The sequence below is a fragment of the Gallus gallus genome, chromosome Z (genome assembly GCF_016699485.2).
Source record: "Gallus gallus isolate bGalGal1 chromosome Z, bGalGal1.mat.broiler.GRCg7b, whole genome shotgun sequence".
Taxonomy (NCBI): domain Eukaryota; kingdom Metazoa; phylum Chordata; class Aves; order Galliformes; family Phasianidae; genus Gallus; species Gallus gallus.
In genome coordinates this window covers 16,297,047-16,311,681 of record NC_052572.1, presented here as the reverse complement: position 1 = coordinate 16,311,681, position 14,635 = coordinate 16,297,047, and the positions used below count along the sequence as shown (strand labels likewise).

Below are 14,635 nucleotides of genomic sequence, written 5' to 3'. Positions count from 1 at the left end.
GCAGCCGGGTTAGGCATTTCCTGTTGTTATTCAGTCTTTACGGTTTTTTTTTTTTCTTCACATCAAGAGGAATTTTACTTCTCCCCCCACCAGCGCGGCGCACAACTTTCCTCCCACCTAAGCCACCAAAGACCTCTGAGCGTTGGAAGCCACCCCCCTTCGCTTAACCCAGCGCTAAGATGTACAAATAAAGCCAACCCTATCCCCCTCTAAGCCTCCGGCTACAGCCGCTGGAGAGCAGAGCAGACCTTAAAGGGGCATCTGCCGGCTCGTAATTAATTAATAATGCCTCCCAATGGCCAACCCCCTCTCAGTAGGGCAGGAGAGACCTGGGCGTGCTTCACTGTCACCTCTCTTCAGCAGAAGAAAAACATTGCTGAGGTACAGGCTGTGTTTGGTTAGTCAAGTTTAATTTTTCTTACATCCTTCCTTAAAAATGCAACTTATGGTTGGTTTTTTTTTTGAGTATAACAGGAAGCCAACCACCCCCTCCCCATTCTCTGCAGCTCTGGAGATGCAATAACTCTTCAGAAGACAATTTTCCCAAGTCTTTGTACCTCTCAATACTATGCACTAGGGAAATACCATGCAACTGCCTTTGCCCTTGTATACTGGACATTTGCATGGCATTGCATTGCCTCAGTCTTCATTGGGAAGGACTCTAGTCACACCACTCAAGTTGCAGAAAGCAATGGTAAGAATGTGGAGAAGGAAGATCTGCCCACTGTAAGTGAAGATCAGGTTTGAGACCATCTAAAAAATCTGAAGGAGCACAAGTCCATAGGACCCAAAGACATCCATCCACAGGTTCTGAGGAAACTTGTGGATGAAGTTGCCAAGCCCCTATCCACATATGAAGGGCTGTGACAGTCTGGTAAAGTTCCCACTGACTGGAAGAGAGGAAACATAACCGCTATTTTCAAGAAGGGAAAAAAAAGAAGATCCAGGGAACTGCAGGTAGGTCAGTCTCATCTCTATGCCTGACAAGATCATGTAGCAGGTCCTCCTGAAGGCCCTGCTAAGGCACATGGAAAATAAAGATGAGGTGATTAGTGGTAACCAACATGGCTTCATCAAGAGCAAGTCATGCCTGACAAATTTGGTGGCTGTTTTTGATGGAGTTACAGCATCAGTGGGTAAAGGAAGAGCAACTGATGTTGTCTACATGGACTTATGCAAAGCACTTGATACTGCCCCACATGACATCCTTGTTGCCAAACTGGAGAAAAATGGATTTGATGGATGGACCACTCACTGGATATGGAATTGGCTGGATGATCACATGCAGAGAATTGTTGTCAATGGCTTGATGTCCAAGTGGAGATCAGTGACGAGTGCCGTACCTCAAGGATCGGAGTTCAAAGTGGTGTTATATATCACCTTTGTAGGTGACATGGACAGTGGAATTGAGTACACTCTCAGCAAGTTTGTAGATGACACCAAGCTGAGTGATGCAGTTCACATGCTAGAGGGAAGGGATGCCATCCAGAGGGATCTGGACAGGCTTGAGATGTGGGCCTATAGCAACCTCATGAAGTTCAACAAGGCCAAGTGCTGAGATAACTTTTTATAAGGCTTGGTAGCAACAGGACAACGGAGATGGCTTTAAACTGGAAGAAGGTAGATTTAGACTAGATATTAGGAAGAAATTATTTACATTATTTGTGCATATGTTGACACAGTGGAACAGGTTGCCCAGTGAAGTTGTCAATGCCCCCTCCCTGAAAGCATTCAAGGCCAGGCTTGATGGGGCTTTGAGCAACCTGGTCTAGTGGGAGGTGTCCCTGCCTATAGCAGGAGGTTGGTACTAGATGTTCTTAAAGGTCCCTTCCAACTCAAACCTTTCTATGATTCCATGATTCTATGATCTTCTCCCTTCTATTCTACTTGTATGACTTCACGAATAAATTATAAAGATAATAATCAGCCAGGTTCCAGCCTGTGAGTAGGAGCTTTCAGGGTTCAATAAACACACAGTAAAATGCTACCTTTCAGGACTTTATTTTCATATTTACCAAATTATGCTCAGGTGACCTGACATCCCTTTATCAGTGTATGAGTTCTTACATTGGACCTACTGAAAAATGTCTTAATTGCTCATAGAACAAAAGGAGCAGAACAAAAGGTCCCATAATCAAGTGAAAGAGAGGTCAAAGTACTCTGAGGATTTGGGGAACTTGGTACTACTAGAAATATCAGAGAACAGAGAGTTTGGTGAATAAGTGGAAGGTTGTGGATTTTATCTAAGTTCCTCTGAGACTCATAAACTACAGCTGTTCACAATCACTACAACAGTTAACGATGTCTTCCAACTTCTGTCTTACGTTTTATGAGAACACATTGAGTGCACTTTTATTTGTAGTCTGTGGAAATGCATTTTTTAGAAAATAGTGCACAGTTTCAAAGCTGGATTTAAGAGCTAAGGTCCCAGTTCAGGAATAATTTATGCATATGCTTGCCTTTACACATTATATATCTAATTACTACAGTGGGACTACTCAAAGTTAATGAAATTAAGCACAGATTAAGCACGTGTAACTTCTGCTGAATGAAGATGTTAGATCTATTGGCCTCAATTTAAGGAAGTAAAAGCGTTTTTCCACTTGAAGTTTTTAGGCATAAAACAAAAGGAAAATAAGTGGAATTCAAACAAAAAGATGGGATTTTGGACAAATCTGTAATTTCTTTTTTTCTTTTTTTTGCATTGAGTTATATTACTACTTCCAGTTTTAGACTAGTTTCAAAGAATAACATATTGTATTGTTATTTTAAAAACAAGTATTTGTATTCCCTCTGTATCACTATACTTCAATTAAATGCATGTGGAGATGTTGAGCTTGCTTCAAATCACTGTGAAGGATTTCTGTCTTCAGTGCTGTCAGCTACTCCAGTGGACAAACAGGAGACAAAGTACTTGCACATGGATTAAAATACTCAGTTCAAACCTGTTTGAACTAACTGTAAATTATAGTTGATACTTATGTAGGGAATGTATGCCATGGTGGAGGGTAAGACTTCTTGAGATTAAAACCATTCCTGATGTAAGATCGTGTCTGATTTCTTCTAAATTCTTCTTATTTTTTATATTTCACTTTCTCATACCCATCTTGCATTAGGTAGTGTCAAAAAGGAAGACAATAGAAGAGATGAACTGTTGGACTGAGTCAGAATTTCTTACTAACTGGAATGCATTTAGAAATTATGTTATAGACCATTATTTATTTTTGAATACCAACTAATTCAGAATAAAACAAACTCCTATTGCTTGTAGAATAGCTACTGCCTCCGTTCAGAATATATATATATATTTTTTGCTTGAGTGCATTCAGTCAGACAACTGTTCAGAATATACATGTATATACTCTCACTGAGTTCTAAGTTTTATACAATGGCCGCTTCTCTAACAGCTTCTAGGCAGTCTGTTCCAGAGCATCACCACACTTCGAGTGAAAATTTTTTGCATAACATCCAATCTGAATTTCCCCTCTTTTAGTTTAAAACCATTCACCTTTGCCATATCACTATCAGACGTTGTGCAATGTTGTTCTCCCTCCTGATTATAAGCTTTCTTTTACATACTGGGAGACTGCAATGAGGTCTACCCTGAACTCTCTCTTCTCCAGATTGAACAAACCCAGCTTTCACAGCCTGTCTTCATAGGAGAAATGCTCTAGCCCTTTGATCATCTTCGTGGTCCTCCTTTGGACCCACTCCAACAGCTCCACTTCCATCTTGTGCTGGGGGCCTCAGGTTGGATGCCATACTCCAGATATGGCCTCACAGGGACAGAGTAGAGGGGGCAACCACCTCCCATGCCCTGTTGGCCACCCCTCTTGATGCAGCTTGGGATACAGTTGGTCTTCCAGGCTGCACATGCACGCTGCTGGCTAATATCCAACTTTTAATTCACTGGGACCACCAAGGCTTTCAGTTGCAGGGCTGCTCGCAAGGAGTTCTTCTCCCAGTCTGTAGGCTTATCTGGGATGGCTCCAGCCCAAATGTATCACCTTGCACTTGGCCTTGCTGAACCTGATTATGTTCATGTGGACTCACGTTGTAAGCCTGTACAGGTCCCTCTGGATATCATCCCTTCCTTCTGTTATATCAGCTGCACTGCTCAGCTTGGTGTCGTCTGTAAAGTTGTTGAAGGTGCGCCCAATTGCACTGCCTATGTCACTGAAAAATATGTTAATGCATAACTGAATGCATTAGCAGTTCCATGGAGTCTGATAGAAATATTTGTAATGTAAGATTAATTTAAAGGCTTTGAAGAATTGGACTATGAAAAAACAGGGAAAAAAAAGTCAGGAAGATATACTTCTTCTTTTAAGGGGTGTCATTTCTATGAAAAACAGTAAAAATGCTTTCTGTCCTGAAGATAAGAGATGAAAGAACTGGAAGCAGAGCTTTAGAAATAGTTTCAATGGTAGGCTCTCTTCTAAGCAATGTGACTATAATGTACACAGAGCTAATTTTCTGTTGAAGTTGTTCTACCATTTTCCTTTCTTTTGATTGTTAGGTAAAAGACATCTGTAATCTGTAGCACAAGAGAGCAATGACTGTGGACTCCATAGTCAAAAAAATATGCTTAACTTACTTCCATTAAAGGAATAGTATGACAGAATCAGTGAATGTAAGAGAGGTCTAACTTGTTTCTGCAGTGCTCACCATTGTTTTTACAGGATATTATGCACTGCTCAGAAAATGGCGCAGAACTTGTTCATATACCTTCTAAGTGAAGATTTATTATTGAAAGCTCTTATTATCATCTTTGATAGTATACATTGTACTGTGGATTAGTGATATTTTCATTTAATTTTTTTCTTACGCTTGTTTATTCACACTTTCCAAGATGTCTTTCACCTTGATTGCTCTGTTATTCATTTTCATAGTCTCCATTTTTTCCAATCTGATTCTACAACCATGTTAGAATTCACTTGGCAAAACTTGTGGGACTATAGTCCTGTTTTTATTATGTCTGATATATTCAAGGGCTCCTTTTTCAAGTACCAGAACTAAGATGTTGTAGGATTTGGTATGGTTCCAGCAATACTCTGCATAAATCTTCTCATGTTTTACAGCTCAGCTTTTAGCAGATACTTGATATTCTTGGAGAATGCCCATGTTTCTGCCCCATCTGTATTAACTAAAGGTAACAAATGTGCCAGGAATCCTTTTCTACTGTACAAAGGGATCTTCATAAAATTTTTGTTTTGCAGTTTGTGCTAGTTTAATTAATGTTGGTAGGAAACATTATGGAAGAGGGCTTTTGTGTTCTGTGTTAAATTTCTTCTCTACAGAACATTTTATGTCTTCTTAGTTTATCTTATAGTATCTGTCAACAATCATAAAATATTCTTGAACAAAATTAGTATACAATCTGCATTCTTACCAAAAATAATCTGATTTTCCTCCTTAGCAGATTTAAAGTATCTCACATTCTCAATCACACTGCTTTTCTTTTCTGCATTTTCTCAGGGCACTTTTTTTTTTTTTTTTTCCCAATATTCATCCTAAGTTTGTAGAGTTTGTCTTGATCAAAACTGCTGTATCAAAATAATACAGACATCTCAAATGTGAATTGTTTGTGCATGTGAATATTTTAGAACAAGAAGGGTTGAATTTATCTGGCATGTTTCACTTTAATTTTTTATTTACTGTTAACCTCTCCTCTTTCCATCATTTCCTGTGCTACTTCAACTTCCTTTGATTCATTTTCCTACAAAGAAAACATATTTAAATCCTGGTTCAGAGTTTTCTCTTGCAATGTGATTTTAATTTTCTGCTTGCTTATTTACTTACTTATGCCAACAATGTATCTTTGAGTTCTGTAACAAATTACATACTTTACCATAAATTTTTGTTTCTCCCTCCTTTTCACAGATGCATACACATACTCCTCTTCTATTTCTGTTATTTTGCTCAGTTAGTTCAAAACAACATTTAAATACAGAGCACTGTCCAGGTTTTCATTTGATCTTCATGATCTGGAAAATAAATTTGCTTTTACAGGAATGTGAGCCTGGTCATGATGCCGTTGTATGTTTTACTGCATAGAGTTAAAAAACAAACAAACAGCCAATGAGGAAAATATTTCAGTAGTGTAGAAACTTCAACTCTTATAATAATTGCCTTTTTATTTTTTAACTCTGTGACTTTAAGACAAATTATGAGTTTTCAGCAATCCTCTCTAATGAGCAACACATTGCTAGTTTTTTAATGGATGTTGCAAAACAGATGCCTGCAGGGATTCTACTTTCTGTAGATAACTGTAACTCTTTGTTTCAAAAGTATTACTGAGACCCATAATCTAAATCACAGTACTCCGCTTGCACTTTCATGTGAATAATTTGTTTTTGTGGTCTGAAACCCTGCGATGGTTTTATCTTCATGGTTGGGTCGCTCTGGTAAGTCACAGTCCTGGCATTCATACAGAGGCCTGTACTGGGTTTTATTATCCATTGTTGGGTCTTACAGAAGTAAGGTAATATCAAACACATGAGTAAGTCTGAAATCTCCATTCTTTTTGAAACCTACGTATTTTAGTGCATGACATAGACAGATAGGCATCTCTAGCTACTTTCAGGCCAGAGTCTGAAACCTTATGAATATGAATTATGTAGAAACAGTGGACTGCCAACAGAGAAGGTAGTACACATTATTGTGTTAGAGTTAAATGAGACACCCACTTTCAAATTCAGAATTATAACTTGGTGTTCTTTTTCAGGTAGAAAGACTTTTTAAAACACATGTCTAGTCTCCAGAATTACCTCAAAACTGGCAGACTTCTGCTGGGATTCCTGCAGGATTCTGTTGAAACTAATGCTCGTACTTAAGGATTATGGATTCTTCAGGCCAGAAAGGTTTAGAATAAGAGTGTAATACAGTTGTTCAACTGGAAGAGATCTTCAGAGATCATCTAGTCTTAACTACAAACTCTGTAAGGAAGTAATGCCTCCTATTTCATTAGAGAAGGAGAGGAACCTGGGTGTTCAAGTAGACAAAAGGTTGGCCATGAGCCAGCAGTGTGCCCTTTGTGGCCAAGAAGACCAGTGGTATCCTGGAATGCATTAAAAAGAGCGTGGCCAGCAAGCCAAGGGAGGTGATTCTCTTCCTCTATTCTGCCCTGGTGAGGCCACATTTATGACACTGTGTACAGTTCTGGGCTCCCCAGTTCAAAAAAGACAGGGATCTCCTAGAAAGAGTCCAGTAGCAGGCCACAAAGATGGAGCATCTCCCTCATGAGGAAAGGCTGAGTAACCAGGGTCTGTTCAGCCTGGGGAAAAAAAGACTTAAGGGGAATTTGACTAATGTTTATAAATATCCAAAGGAAGGTGGGTGGCAAATGGATAAGGCCGGGCTCTTCTCGGTGATGTGTAACAATAGGACAAAGAGTAGTGGCTTAAAACTTGGACATGGGAAGTTCCATACAGACAAAGAAATTCTTTTCAGTAAGAGTGATGGAGCACTGGAATATGTTGACTAGAGAGGTTGTAGAGTCTCTTCCGTGGAGATATTCAAGACCTGTTTGGATGCCTACCTGTGCAACCTATTGTATGTTACCTGCTTTAGCAGGGAGTTGGAGTCCATGATCTCTTGAGGTCCCTTCTTATTCCTGTGATTCTGTGATTCTGTGATGTTTGTCTACAATGCCAGAGGTGGATGTTGGTATGGCAGTAGAGGCTGAACCTTTCCACCAGTACTGCAGTATAAGTTGTTGTTGTGTGATAGATGGCAGCAGAGGAGCAGTCTGACAAACTGGCATCTGACATGGAAGTGCATATGAAGCAAAGGTGTGTCATTGAATTCCTCCATGCAGAAAAAATGTTACCCATTGATATTCACTGATGTTTGCTAAATGTTTATGGAGACCAAACAGTGGATGTGAGCACAGTGAGGCAGTGAGTGGTGCTTTTTAGCTGTGGCAACAGTGACAGTGGTGATGCACACCTTTGCTGGTGCAGATTTACTCAAGTCCTTCATATAGGCTCTTGTTCATGGCTGGTGAAAATGCATAGCTGGTGGTGGCAACTGTTGAAAAACGATGTTTTGTAGCTAAGACTTTGTTCTATTAAATAGTGCTATTGTGCTCTTTGTATCTGTTGTAGTTTCCATTGTAATAGATAGGAGACATTACTTTGGGGTACAAAGCACATCATGAATCATAGAATCATTGAAGTTGGAAAGGACCAAGAAGGTAATCTAGTCCAACCATCAACCCATCACCACCATGCCCACTAAACCACATCCCTCAGCACCATATCTACCCATTTATTGAAAACTTCCGGGGATGGTGACCACTTTCCTGGACAGCCCGTTCCAGTGCATCACCACTCTTTTTGAGAAGAAAGGAAGAGTAAAATTAGATAAGAAACCTGTGATGAGCACTTTGACAAATCACTAGGAATTGTCACTGCTTCCATGAAACCAGATTGATGCATTAGTTTTACAAAAACACGGTCAAATATCCTGCTAGTTTTACATTTGTTGCCCTCCTTTTTATGTTTTAATAATAAAATATATACATATTATAGAATTTTTGTTGCTTGTATACATTAACTTTATTATATATTTTATATGCATCCCAGGGCAATTTCTCTTCAGTCAGTGCAGCCCAGGCAAGCTGAATGGTTGGACACTCATGGTCTAGACTATAGGGCAAACACAGCTTCTGTCTTAACTTAAAAAGAGAAAATTCTCACAGTATTTTAATTTTATAGCAACAATCTTTCCTGATGCAAAAAGTAAGGAGCTGTGTTTCATTTCTGTAAAATAAGCCTTGGGTGTAGCAAATGTAACTTCAGCACTTCCTAGAAATTGTTTAAAGTATATAGTCACAATGAAAGAGGAAGTTCTGCTCTGACAATAAGTTTGCAATCAGTAGCGGTTTGTTAGTCTCAAAACTCATCCCCCGTGAAACAAAATAAAGTTGCACCTACTGCATTATTCTCCTTCCCAGTTTGCCAGCCACAGAGCTAGAAATTAATATGCTACATGTGCATGATTTCTTTAAGTATTTTTTGTTTGTTGTAAAAGTATAATCTTAAAAAACGTGAACAGTGCAAATACTTCCTTTAGCTGGCAGGAAATTGTAACAGGTTATAGTGACCACAATTTACTTGAAACTTAAGAAGTAAGGAGAAAGAAATTCTCCAAACTGATGGTTACCATTGTCAAGAAGGAGTAACTTTATGAACAGATGCATGCTTGTTTTGCTGCAGGGTAATACTGATTCAGGTGATACATCATTAATAGAAGAAGCTCTAAAACTGCCTCTTTTGTAGATAGGTGAAAGATAAAAGAGATATTTTCTGCACATTTTTCAGGCTGAAGCCAATTTCCTTTCATTCTCAAGATATTCCCCAGTATAATAAGCATGGACAAATGGTGTCAGTTTCTCCAGACAATATCATATTCTTTAGGACTAACCTATGTCACCTTCCTCAAAGATGTTTTATTAGAATAAAGCTGAGTCAAAGAGCTGGGTGACCACAAAAGGGTTGTTAAAATAACTAACATATCAGCTAGAACCAGAATTAATTTCATTAATAATAGTGTGCTCACTGGTAAGTCAGTGGATATGAGTGTTATGCCTGGATTAATTTGTTCTTACTGTTTATGGCACTCTTGTTTCTCGAATGGGGACAGGCTCAAAGTCAAGACTGGTTCAGGTCAGCACCCTCTGCAGAACCTTTAAAGCTGGCTCAGCAATTCATGTAAATCCTCATGGAGCAATTCAGGAGAACATTGCCCCCTGCGCTCTGCAGCCTTTTTGACCTTGGTGAGAACAGGTTGCAGCTTCTTCATTAACTCAGTCTGGCACCATTATCAAATACCTGTGCACTTAACAGGCAATTCTCTGCCTGAAATCTTCAACTTTTTTTAGAAATCTTCCAGACTCGAATGTAAGGTCTTGTGTCTGCAGGGCATAGTTTAATTGGGTCTGCTAGAAGAAAAGCATGCTTATTTTTGTGAGTGCCTGTGTTAAAATAAGGTGAGTGATTATACCTGTTACCACATTTGTTCACATTCCCATTTCCTATCCTATTTAGAGGCTTGTGACCTTTTCTGAAAATATTTTACCTAGCCAGTGAGGAATACATGTCACACAGATGTGATATCTTTATTTCTTCTACGAAGCTATTGCCTCAATTCTCAGCTAAATCATTCTGACTGCAGTAAAGCTGATTGAAAAATAGCTCAGAATCAGAAGAATAATGGTTTTGGTAGATCTTTGCTGAGATTTTGAAATGATATTGAAGTGATATTTTTTCTAGGGATGTTCCAAAGCTAAAATCTTACCAGCTTGTACCCCTGACATTTGCATTACAAAGCTCCAGGAGATGCTATTTGCAGATTCAGGCATGGTTCCTAGGTTCCGGGATTATTGATCTGATAAGGAGATAAAAATCCCAGCTTCCAAGTTTACCATTTTTTTTATGCGACATGGTTACTGATGTGTACAGTTCATAGTAACCTGTTCGGATATTCTGTGATTCCATGATTCTGAAGTAAAGCCTGTCAGTGTACTGTCAGATGAGCTCGTTTGTGTAAATAGTTTGTCTTGTTCTGTGGAGGAGGGTAAGAACTGAGCAGTGAATCTGAGCAAACACTGTCTGTGCTGCAGCCATTCCCATAACCCATGTTTGGCATTATTTTATTAGTTGTATGTAGCTACATTGGTTTGTTCATGCCATATAGCCAGCTAGTACTTAGAGCAGCATGTAGATTCTGCTAAGTAGCACAATGAAGAAAGGGCTGCAGAAAGAGGAGTTTAGACTACAGTAATCACCACAGTGCTGTGCCTTTTAGACATAATACTTAGTTTAAGATAAGACAGCCAGCTTAGCTGTAGGTATGGCAACAAGATTCATAGTGGTGATTATGATGCTGAATCAGCATTGTGTACTTTGTATGGGAAGGAGTAAAGCTGTGGAGAAGAGACCCTTGAAAATTCACAGACTTGATAATCATAAAAATCAGTTAATCCAAACTGAAAGGTAAACTGTAATTAGAGACCAATTTTTTATACTTTTACTAGCCATATAGCCACATGGACAGCATCAAGAAAGTTGTGCAGTTGGGTACATAGTAGCAGCATAGGTACAACATAAGATCTTCTAAATAGACTAAGCAAATTAAGATCTTTCTAATAACTGAAACATAATTTACTCATTGCACATTGTCAGTGAACTGATAAAGCAATGAGAATTAACATCAAGAGCATTCTGTACTTGCTTATGTTGGTTTTTTCACTATTACCAACTTTTCCAAAAATTATTTGCATGCTGTGTTTGTTGGGAAATTTTTGCATGTGTTTGAAGACTTTATATTGACTTTCTTCAAAATGTTAGGCCTGCAAAATGCTTAAGAAAACCTGTCACGGTGGAGGAATTGTGTTTCCAATGAGTTGGCCAAAAATTTTTTTCAGACTAAACAGATCTGAAGGCCAAGGGAATTGTTATGTTTGTTTAGTCTGTCCTACTGAAGAGCGCAGTTTTGTTTTAATATACTGCTTTAGTAAATAACAATATATTTCTGTAGTACTAGAGAAAATAAAATAATGCCTGTTTAATAGACAAATTTTATTTCTTTTATTTAGAGATTTATTCAACCCCACTGTCTGTTGTCTTCTCCAGCATAGCTGAGAATTTTCAAATGGGGCTTCGACTTCTTTGAGCCAATAGGGTTGAAGGAGAAGTTAGAGAAACCAAAAAAAGAAGAAAAATAGAACTAGAAAGATATTATGTTATGGAGTATTTGTACCCATTTGTCAAAATCCTTGTGCTGAATGTTATCAGTAGCATTTATCTAAGATTATCATAAAATCTTAGCTTGCCTCTTTTTTTTTTTTAATCTTTCATGGACTTCAGAAGAAAAGCATCTGAGTTTATGAGAGGAAATATATGCTCAAAGATATGACTGGGCATTATGCATTCTTCTTAAAATGCAGCTTCTTTTCACATAAAATTACTGCAAGTAGCCCACAGACAAGATCACGAAATTTCATGCTGTTAACGACCTCATTCAGCCATGACTATATTTTGGAATCATAGAACCACAGAATCATTATGGTTGGAAAAGACCACTAAGAGCATTTAGTTCAACTACTAACTCATCACCACCGTGCCTGTTTAGCCACATCTTTCAGTGCTGAAGTCATAGCTTTGTTGCCCTTCTTCAGACATGCTCTAGGGCTTCAAAGCATTTTCTGTAATGAAGGGACCAGAGCTTTATAATCTGTTAATTTTTTTTTTCATTGTGAAATAGAAATAATACACCACAAGAGAGAATGTGGAAAAAAAGAATAAGTTTTAAATAACATGATTTTTATTTTGAAATAATCACAATTTCAATTTGAGAAAGGTTTGCCAATAAAACACAAGATATCTTCTTAGAGGAGATATGTATATGTATTTGTTGTTACTGAATCAAAGCCATAGTTATACAGTGTGGATTGTTATATTCCTAACTGTATTTCTGCACTACGTGCTTATCACAAACAGCTGATGAAGTAGCTCTGTAGAGTTAGTTTTCAGACCCAGCCTACAGCTGCTCTCTCTCACATACTGACCAGGACTGAAGAAAAGCCTACACAATAGCAAGAAAGCAAAGATGTTATTTATAATTTTTATCACCAGCTTTATTGGTTCATTTGTGGTTTATTTCCTGCTACAGAGGTCAGTATAAAAACAGATGCTATAATAATTAATGGATGATATTCTATAAAAGCCAATGCAGACTTTTATACCACAATAAGTTGTATCTAGAACAGACACATTTGTGGGAAAACTGTACACTATGGTTTGTAGGAAGCAGAAACATTGGTCAATGAATATTCTCAAAAGAATGGTGTTTAATAACAAGCAGAATGGATTTAAGAACTATAACAAAGCAAATTCCCTGTAAACATAGCTCTCAGGAAATGTCGTATGAAAGCTATCCACGCCTTTTCCTGACAATGCATTGTGTCATATCTGAACTTCTTTATCCCAGGTCTAACTCTTAGAAGGAGTTATCTTGAACAAATGGAGGGTCAAGGTTTAGTCTTTTTTAAATATATAAAAATTGCTGAGGAGGTTTACGTGAAAGATAGGTTGATTTTAAAAAACATTATAGGCAAGTACAGAGAGTGTACTGAAGTTTGGTGGCATTTGTTTTCCTAAACAAATCACTGAGCAATCATTTAAACATTGCATGCTCCTCATGTAGTTCAAGTTTACAACCTGACTAAAATATAAAAAACAGTTTCTTAAATAAAGTTCGTACAATATCTCTCATGAAAGATAGAATCAGTGCAATGAAATGTCTCTGGCTTTGTTTTTTATTGTTGTACTGAGTCAGATAATATTTTTTAAATCATACTTCCCCAAAATTAGATTTTAACATTCTTTTAAAAAGTTAAATAATTTTTTTACCTTTTAGGAATCTATTATCTATAAACTGTGCACAGTTTGGTTGTTATCAAGACTAGTCTAGGTTATTTGTTATCTGACAAGGTGAAATTTTTTGACAAAAAATAGAATTGGCATATGTAACAAGATGAAATAAAAAATGATCCTTTGAAGGCTGGAGAAGGGCATAAAATCTGAAAGACTGGTCCAAAGACTTGTATAAAAACTGATGTGTTGATTAGTACTAAATAGGAGGTTTCTGATAACAATTTTTGTAACTTTTCAATGTTTCTGAAGTTCAATATCGAAGAGAATTCCTTCATAAGTTACCTCACTATGTTTTGTGGTAAGATATGTCTTGTACAATTAAATTGTGTCTGTCTAACCAAAACCATTTGTCAAAGCTTGTTTAACTGTCAATTAAATGAAGGAAATTCCCCCATAGCCAAAATGACTCTATCTTCTCAAAACAACTATGGAGTTCTCTTTTACTTTCTTTTCTCCATTGACTCTAGACGGAGCTTACTTGCTATCTTAGACTGAGTGTAACATTCAGTTATTAATGTTAGGGGAAGTGAAGTGCAACTTTTATTAGTCCATATATAGTACAGAAATATTGTCTTTGTTATTATTAGGAAAATATCTGCTTTTATCAACTGGAATGTAATGGTATATATAGGCATTATTGTTTATTTCCTATTTCCTCTACTTCTAAATCTGTAGCTCTGCAATACCTTTCTTCTGCTATTCAAATCCTTTGTTCATTATCAAAACTTCATTAATGTTTTCTTGGAAATTGTTCATAATTTTGGGTGTGTTTCCTTGTGCAAGATAATTAAATTGGAAGTGAAAATAAGAAAACAATACATGACCTTGAATAAACTAACATAATTTTAACATAATGTGAGTGAATATTGCATCCAAAATAAACAATATAACAAGTTCTTGAAATGATGCAACACATTCCCTTAACCTTTGAAAAAGCACTGTGTGAGTAACATCAGTTCATTTGGTATGAAAATGTTTCACACCTTTTCCCGGGTGCTTCAACACTGTGATGCAAAAATACATTCAATTTTTTGTCTTCCAGCAGGAGAGCAGCAGTAATTTATAAAACAAAAGCAGAATTTATATTTACTGTCAAATTTCTTCTACCCAGGCAAGTAGAACGAAGATAAAATGAAATATGAAATATATGTACTGAAGTTTTGACTACAACTATAATTTAATCCATGGTTGTT

The 14,635-nt window shown here is 37.4% G+C and overlaps 1 long non-coding RNA gene across 1 annotated transcript in view; it reads left to right on the top strand.

Moving 5' to 3' along the window:
* The first annotated feature begins 9,894 nt into the window (after window positions 1-9,894).
* The window catches only part of LOC107051938, a 44,360-nt gene continuing 39,619 nt past the window's right edge, over window positions 9,895-14,635 (top strand). The window contains exon 1 of the long non-coding RNA XR_005842824.2: window positions 9,895-9,994. This is a non-coding gene — a long non-coding RNA (uncharacterized LOC107051938). The remainder of the gene's footprint in view (window positions 9,995-14,635) is intronic.